Source organism: Globicephala melas, chromosome 4 (assembly GCF_963455315.2).
Source record: "Globicephala melas chromosome 4, mGloMel1.2, whole genome shotgun sequence".
Classification (NCBI taxonomy): Eukaryota; Metazoa; Chordata; class Mammalia; order Artiodactyla; family Delphinidae; genus Globicephala; species Globicephala melas.
In genome coordinates this window covers 563,863-570,561 of record NC_083317.1, presented here as the reverse complement: position 1 = coordinate 570,561, position 6,699 = coordinate 563,863, and positions in this window count along the sequence as shown.

The window sequence follows — 6,699 nt, the reverse complement described above, 5'->3', positions numbered from 1 at the left end:
CCTGGTTCTGGTTTTCCAGAATGGTACATCGTCTGAGATCTGGGTTTCAAGTGTGGAGTGCTAGGGGTGAAATTAGATGACTCAGCTCCACGGCAACGGAACAATGCAAGTGTACTCTGGTCAATAAGCACGGTCCTCTAGACACAACTGCCCCCCACACAGAAAACATGAACGTAGTCCACTTGTAGCAGGTTCTATTGAGGAGCGCTAAGGTGACATTCCCTGAGTCCCCTCTTCACCCGCTCTGCAAAAGAGGCAAATGCAAATTTGGAGGAAAGAGAACCAAGTGGGGCCAACATTTTAATATGAATCCCTCATTGCTTTATGAGATTCATCGTCAGTTCAACCACGAGAAGGGCGCAGATGAACAACCAGGCCCTCGACAACTGTCCTCAACCTTTGGATAACGGCTCTAACTCTTCACGGCTGAGCCCTAGGCTCTGATGTCACCACCAACCTTCCGCTGGTCCTTTTCCCGCTGCTTCTGCACGGCCCGCTGCGGCTTTATCACCCTTTCTCACTGCTTTTCAATTACTGGCCTTAATAAGCCCGAAACAACCCTCATCTGCGGTGTTGCCCAGGACCACCAAGAAGCGGCCCCGGGGCCCAGCCTGCGATGAGGGGAGCAGCTTAGGAGAAGCACATCCCCGTAACTCCCACGGGGCATCCGACCCTAAACACCCTCAAGAGGCCTCCCACCTGGAAGGAAGCCAGCATCTCCTCACCAGGGAAGCGGAAGCACACGCCCCCGCCGGAAGTCACAAGGCACGTGGGCCCCGGTCAGGCGGGCTCCTGGGAGGGAAGTGCCGCCCCTGCCGGAAGTCACGTGGGCCTGAGCCCGGAAGCCCCGGGAAGCTTTGTAGGTCCCAAGCCTTGGATTCCCCTCGCTGGTGGTGGAAAGTCCACCGAGTGCTGAGGGTACTTCCAGCCCTGCCTGGGCGCCTGTCCAGAATCAGTTCTGGGTGAAATAGTTCCTCCTGGCCACCTCTGCTTCCCTTGCACAGCAGATGGGGAGAAGTGAAGCTAATATTACAGAACTTGCAAAGGAAAGGGCGGCCATTGCTGCATTATTCACAACAGCCCAAAGGTGGGAACAGCCCGATGTCCATCAGAGGGTTGAATGGATAATTAAAATAGTATATCCACACCATGGGATGTCAGCCACAAAAAGGAATCATGTACTGATAATGTGGATGAACCTTGAAAACATGATGCTCAGCGGAAGAATCCAGATGCCAGAGGTCACATATTGTATGAGTCAATGTATATCAATTGTCCAGCGGAAGCAAATCCACAGAGATGGAAAGCACGTCGGCAGGGCTTGGGGGGAGGAGTAGGGAAGGGAGCACCGCTTCACCCGTACAAGGTTTCCTTTTGGGGTGATGAGAATGTTCTGGAACTAGGTGGAGCTGATGGTTGTTAAAACACTGGGAGTGTACTAAGCACCACTGGATTGTACACTTTAAAATGGTTAAAATGATGACCTTTATCTGGAAGGAAGGAAGCCAGCCAGCCTGAGCCAGCCATGCGTGTGGTGGGCGCCTTGAGGCCAGGCACTGCGTCTGAGCCTTTCCGAGGAGCGTCGCCTTGGAACCTAAGCCAACCATCCGTGTGGTGGGCGCCTTGAGGCCAGGCACCGCGTCTGAGTCTTTCCGAGGGGCGCTGCCTTGGAGCGCATCAGTGGTGATGCTGGCAGTTGTGCAGGAGTGGTGGAAGCGTACATGCTGGGGCTGGGGGGCATCTTACGGGTAGACAAGAGGCCAGTGACTGCCCAGAGGGACCCGCTGGCGGCAGAGCTAAGAGCTACCCACTGGCATGCCTGCCCGGCACGCTGTGTGTGCACTGCCCTTTCCTCTGGGGCCTTGTTAGAAGAAGACTGGTCCCACCCCATTCCAGGCCATGGAAAAGGCACCGGCAGTGCGTGGCATCTCGTCTACTCTGGAAAGGCCTGAGTTGCAAAAGCGCTGGCGTCGGGTCCTGTGAGGTGAGTTACAGGTCCGCTGGCCCGTGTCTCATCTGGTGCTCTGCCTTTTCTTTAAGTTCACAGCTTCCTCCCTTCCGGTCCTCTGATTCCTAATGTCTAATTGCTGTAGCAATCCCTCCCCACCTATTCATAACCACTTAATAACGCAGCCCAGTGTCCTCTGCGGCTGGGTGGTTCTGCTTAATCCACTTAGCAATCTAACACTCACAGTCAGAGCAGTGTGTCTCTCCTGACCGTGGCTGAGAGTTACTTCACGTCATGGCACTACTCCCAGCACTGAGGCAGAGGGCAGCCGTGCCCACGTGGAGAAGCCAACTTGCTTTCCCGCTTCCCGTGTCTGAGTGTGCCGGGGTGGGACGGGGTGGGGACGGCCGAGGCAGGACAGAGCGCACTGTTATTGGAGACTGGGCTGCCTGGTTCTCTTTCTGCATGCACACAGACTTTTTTTGAAGTCAGTTTGGGTTTTTGTGGAAACTTTATTTTTGTATTTTTCCCTCTTGTTTCTCTGGTAACATCAAAAACAAACACACACACAGCTGTGTCACCTGGCTCCCAGCTACATTTTTCCAGCAGGCACCTAGGGCTGGAAACTCAGCAAGACTTGGACTCCAGAAATCCAAACTAACTCTCACTTAACTCCTTCTCCCCCATTTCAGTCTGTGCCACAGAGCCAGCTGGACAAAAGTCTTCTTCTGGGTCACCAAGGAGAAAGGGCTGTGGCCGTTCTTTCTACCACCCTGGAGCAGGCTTCTCTCCAGATCAGGCCGGGGTGGGGGGAACTCTGCTCCCATGTCTTCCAGCCCTGCTCGTGATATAAATATAGGAGCAAAAGAGCTCGCAGCACTTGCCTTTTCTCCTTCTAACAGCCAGAGCTTTTGATGGTGGAATAGGCTTTCTATACCCTGAGGCTGAGGATTCCTTGTCTCTGGAAATCACGGAATTTGGTGGCTAGGAAAGTATTGTTCCTTTACTCCAGCTGTTTCATTGTAAAATGAAGCAGCTAAGGAGCAAGGAGAAGGCCACACAGCAAACTAGTGACAAAGCCCTCGTTCCCGAGCGCCAGTGTCTCCTTCCCACCGCTTGGCCGGTCCCCACCGAGGAAGGCTGCTGCGTCCAGATGGCCCCAGGCTCCAGGAACCAGCTGCTTCACTGATTCAGTTTTTGCTGACTTGTTCTATTTTTGTTCTACATGAGGAATTTCACACTTCCACCCAGTTTTGAATCTCAAATATGTACTCTGACAATACAGAAACCGTCCTAACACACACTAACATGTCAACCAAATTCCCCTTCTATTCATTAGTTCACCCAATGGTTATTCAACACCTACTAAGAGAAAGGCTTTGTATGGTGAGAATGGGAGGGACGGAGCAGACCAGGTCTCTGCTCTCAAGAGCTCGAGGGGCTTCTGGCCTCCTGCAGGGCAGCCGACAGACCCCTGATGGATGATGCAGGCCACGCCGACCACAAGGGCGAACACAGATCTGCATGGAAGTGTGCTCCCCTTCCACGGTAGTTTCCAGGGTCAGAATATTTGTTGCTTTGGCCTCTCAGCAGCACAATCTTATGTTAACATTCACAGGAAACAGAATCGTAAACCAATTCTACAAACTCCGAGTGTCTCGTTATTCTTCGTGCAGGTATTCTTCATAGCCCTCCTCTCACCGCTCACCTTTGGTAACTGCTCAGTCCAGACCTCTGCAGGTTGGATAAGCAGGAAAGAGACTCTCAGATTATCTTATTCTTATTTGCTAAACATGATTTTATTGAGCCCTACCATACATTCAATGAGAATACATGCAAAGATAAATACAATGTAATTTTACAGTACTTTACAGCTGACAGTAAAGTTTGGGGAGAGAATTTCAAACAAAGTAGTAATTTGAAAAGCAATATCTAACTCTCCCAACCAGGGCTTCCCTGGTGGCACAGTGGTGGTAGAGAATCCGCCTGCCAATGCAGGGGACACGGGTTCGAGCCCTGGTCCGGGAAGATCCCACAGGCCGCAGAGCAACTAAGCCCGTGTGCCACAACTACTGAGCTTGTGCTCTAGAGCCCGTGAGCCACAACTACTGAGCCTGTGTGCCGCAACTACTGAAGCCCACGCGCCTAGAGCCTGTGCTCCACAACGAGAGAAGCCACCACAATGAGAAGCTCGCGTACTGCAACAAAGAGTAGCCCCTGCTCGCCGCAACTAGAGAAAGCCCGCCCGCAGCAATGAAGACCCAACACAGCCAAAAATAAATAAATAAATAAATAACTCTCCCAACCAGAAGCCCTTTAACTTATCTGGGCTAGAAATTCCCCACCCGCCTTAAAAATGTGTTCAGGCTAAAAGCCAAGGGAGAGGCTGTCTGTGGCCCAGGTCTCTGTGTGAGTGGTAAGCCAGTAAGGACCCACTGGGGCTGTCTGAGGCTCTCCTCCTGTGAGGAACCCCAGCCCAGGACCCAGGGCCAGAGGGAGGGCGGACCTGGGGCAGGTCTCTGCTGAGAGCTGGCAGCATTTGGGTCACATCAGCAGCTGGGGAGGCCTCAGGACTGTACCTGCACTAGTAGCCCTCGGTGCACAGACTCCACTCCCTTCCGGGACGGTCTGCAGCTCCTGCTGCCTGGCGCCCCTCGCTGGATACTGGATCTCAACCTACGCACGGAAACTCGCCGCAAACCTGTCTCCCTTCCTCTGGCTGTGGAGGAGTGCTGACGGGAGCGCACTTCAGTCTCAAGCAGGGCCCATCTGAGCCCTAACATGACTGTAAGCCATGCACCACTTACATGTATTTCCAGCAAAAACACCGAGCAAAGGAAGTCGCTGGCCTGAATAAAAGATGCTACCATTTGAGAAAAAGAAGAGGCGCTAGTTAGTGTCTTTCAAGAAGCAGATACCAAGAAAGGATGCAGGAGATGTCCTGGGGAAACCTCTGTGACAGCTAAAGGGTGGAGGGGCTGGGGAAGGTGCGGGGGAGAGAGGAGGAGGGGGCAGGCAGTGCACTTCTTCGTAAAGTCTGTGCGTCACAGGAGCGACCCGCTCCCACAAGCTGAGTCGTTGGGCTAGAGCATGCCAGGGCACCGTGGGGTCTGACAAGGGCACCGGGGGCCGTCAGTCACTCCTGCTGCCCCAGCGCGCCCTCCACGGCCGCCTGCCCTGCGCTGCACGGGCCCAGCTCCTCCATGCTTCCCACGGGCCTCGCTTCGGGCGGACACTTAGAGGAGGGGTCAGTGGGGTGGACCACAGCCCCCATCGCTGCAGCAGGTCTCAGCGCCATGACAGACCCTGGTCCTCTCCCTCCTCCACCATCCTTTCTGAGTCCCCTCACGCTGGGCAGCCTTCAACCCGCAGGTCTCCCCGGCTCCCCTGGGGTGTGACTCAAGCCTTCGTTCTGGAGGAGTCTGAGCCCTTGTGCACGAGTCCATTCACAACTAGGGCTGGGAAAGGGACTGCCTAGAGGCACCAAGTGAATCACAGGTGTCTTTCCCAGCCTCCATGGCGGGAATGTGGTTCTGCTCTCTGGTGATCAGCACCAGTTACCCTGCCAAGCTGGTGATTCCTTTTCTTGTCTGCTGGACCCTGGATATAAGCCATCCAATGTGCCCTGTTAGTCCAATGGCACCCTTTGGGGACTGGACCTTCAACCCTGTAGAGTCCGGAGTTGCAGGGAGAGGAAGCCCCAGACCCTCCAATGGGCCAGAGGGAGCGATGGTAGGTGGGGCTACTTCCGCTCACACCCTCAGTTCCTGAGGCCACATATTCTTCCTGTTGGGGACACAGCGCCATGTAAGTGTCTCTGATTCAGCACAGACGCTGCCTCCTGAAAGAGGGCACTCCCCTTTTCAGTGTCCCTCCTCGTCAGGGCTTCAGCTCGCCCTGAGAAAGCTGTTCGAGCCTCCTGGGAGGCCGCCTGACCCTGGGAGGAGCAGTGGGCCCCATGGTCATGTGCCCAATCCCACGCTCCTGCGCTGTGAAGTGGGTCCCCTGGTTGGATGCTATGCTCATGAGATTCCATGCCTGGGGACCATGTGGCTGAGGCCTTGTGAGCAGGTGAAACTGTGCCTGGAGTATCTATTCACCAAGCTCTCCCAGGATGGACGTAGCCCAATGTGGCTGACTCACCACCAAGTATTCTGTTGTCTCCTGAAGAATAACGGGGACCCAGTGCTGATCTCTGTTGCTGGCAGGTTGGACATTCAGAGGTAGCTGAATCTTCCTTGGAAGTGAGTATCCATCCTGCTGGGTCCATCTCCACTATGGCCTGCATCTCTGCCCTGTGCTCAGTCCACTTCTGTGCCCATCACGCTGGTTCTGGGGTAACTGATAGTGAAAACTGGCTGGTGTCTACTGGCCGAGTCACAGAGCCTCTTCTGTGGTGAGTGTTTCCTGGTGGGTGTTAACGAGTGATACAAAAATCTTCACACTTCATGTCCACTCCCAAAAGTCCATCCACATGCCTCTAGCCCAGAATCCTCATCCCTGATCCTGCAGCCTTTTCCTTCTGGGTTCCTGACCAGACAACCATGCAGTGCCTGCTGCCTGGGAATCTGTACATATTCTCATCTTGGCCACATCTCCTTCCCTACAGAGTGGCTGGCCAAGTGCCTGGAGCACTGCCCACTGGGTAGCTGTCTCCTCCATTGCCTTCAGAGATGTCCTTGCCTCTGGCTGGAGTGCAGCCACCCTCCATTTTCAGCCGGCTCCCACACTGAGCTGACTGCACTGCGAAC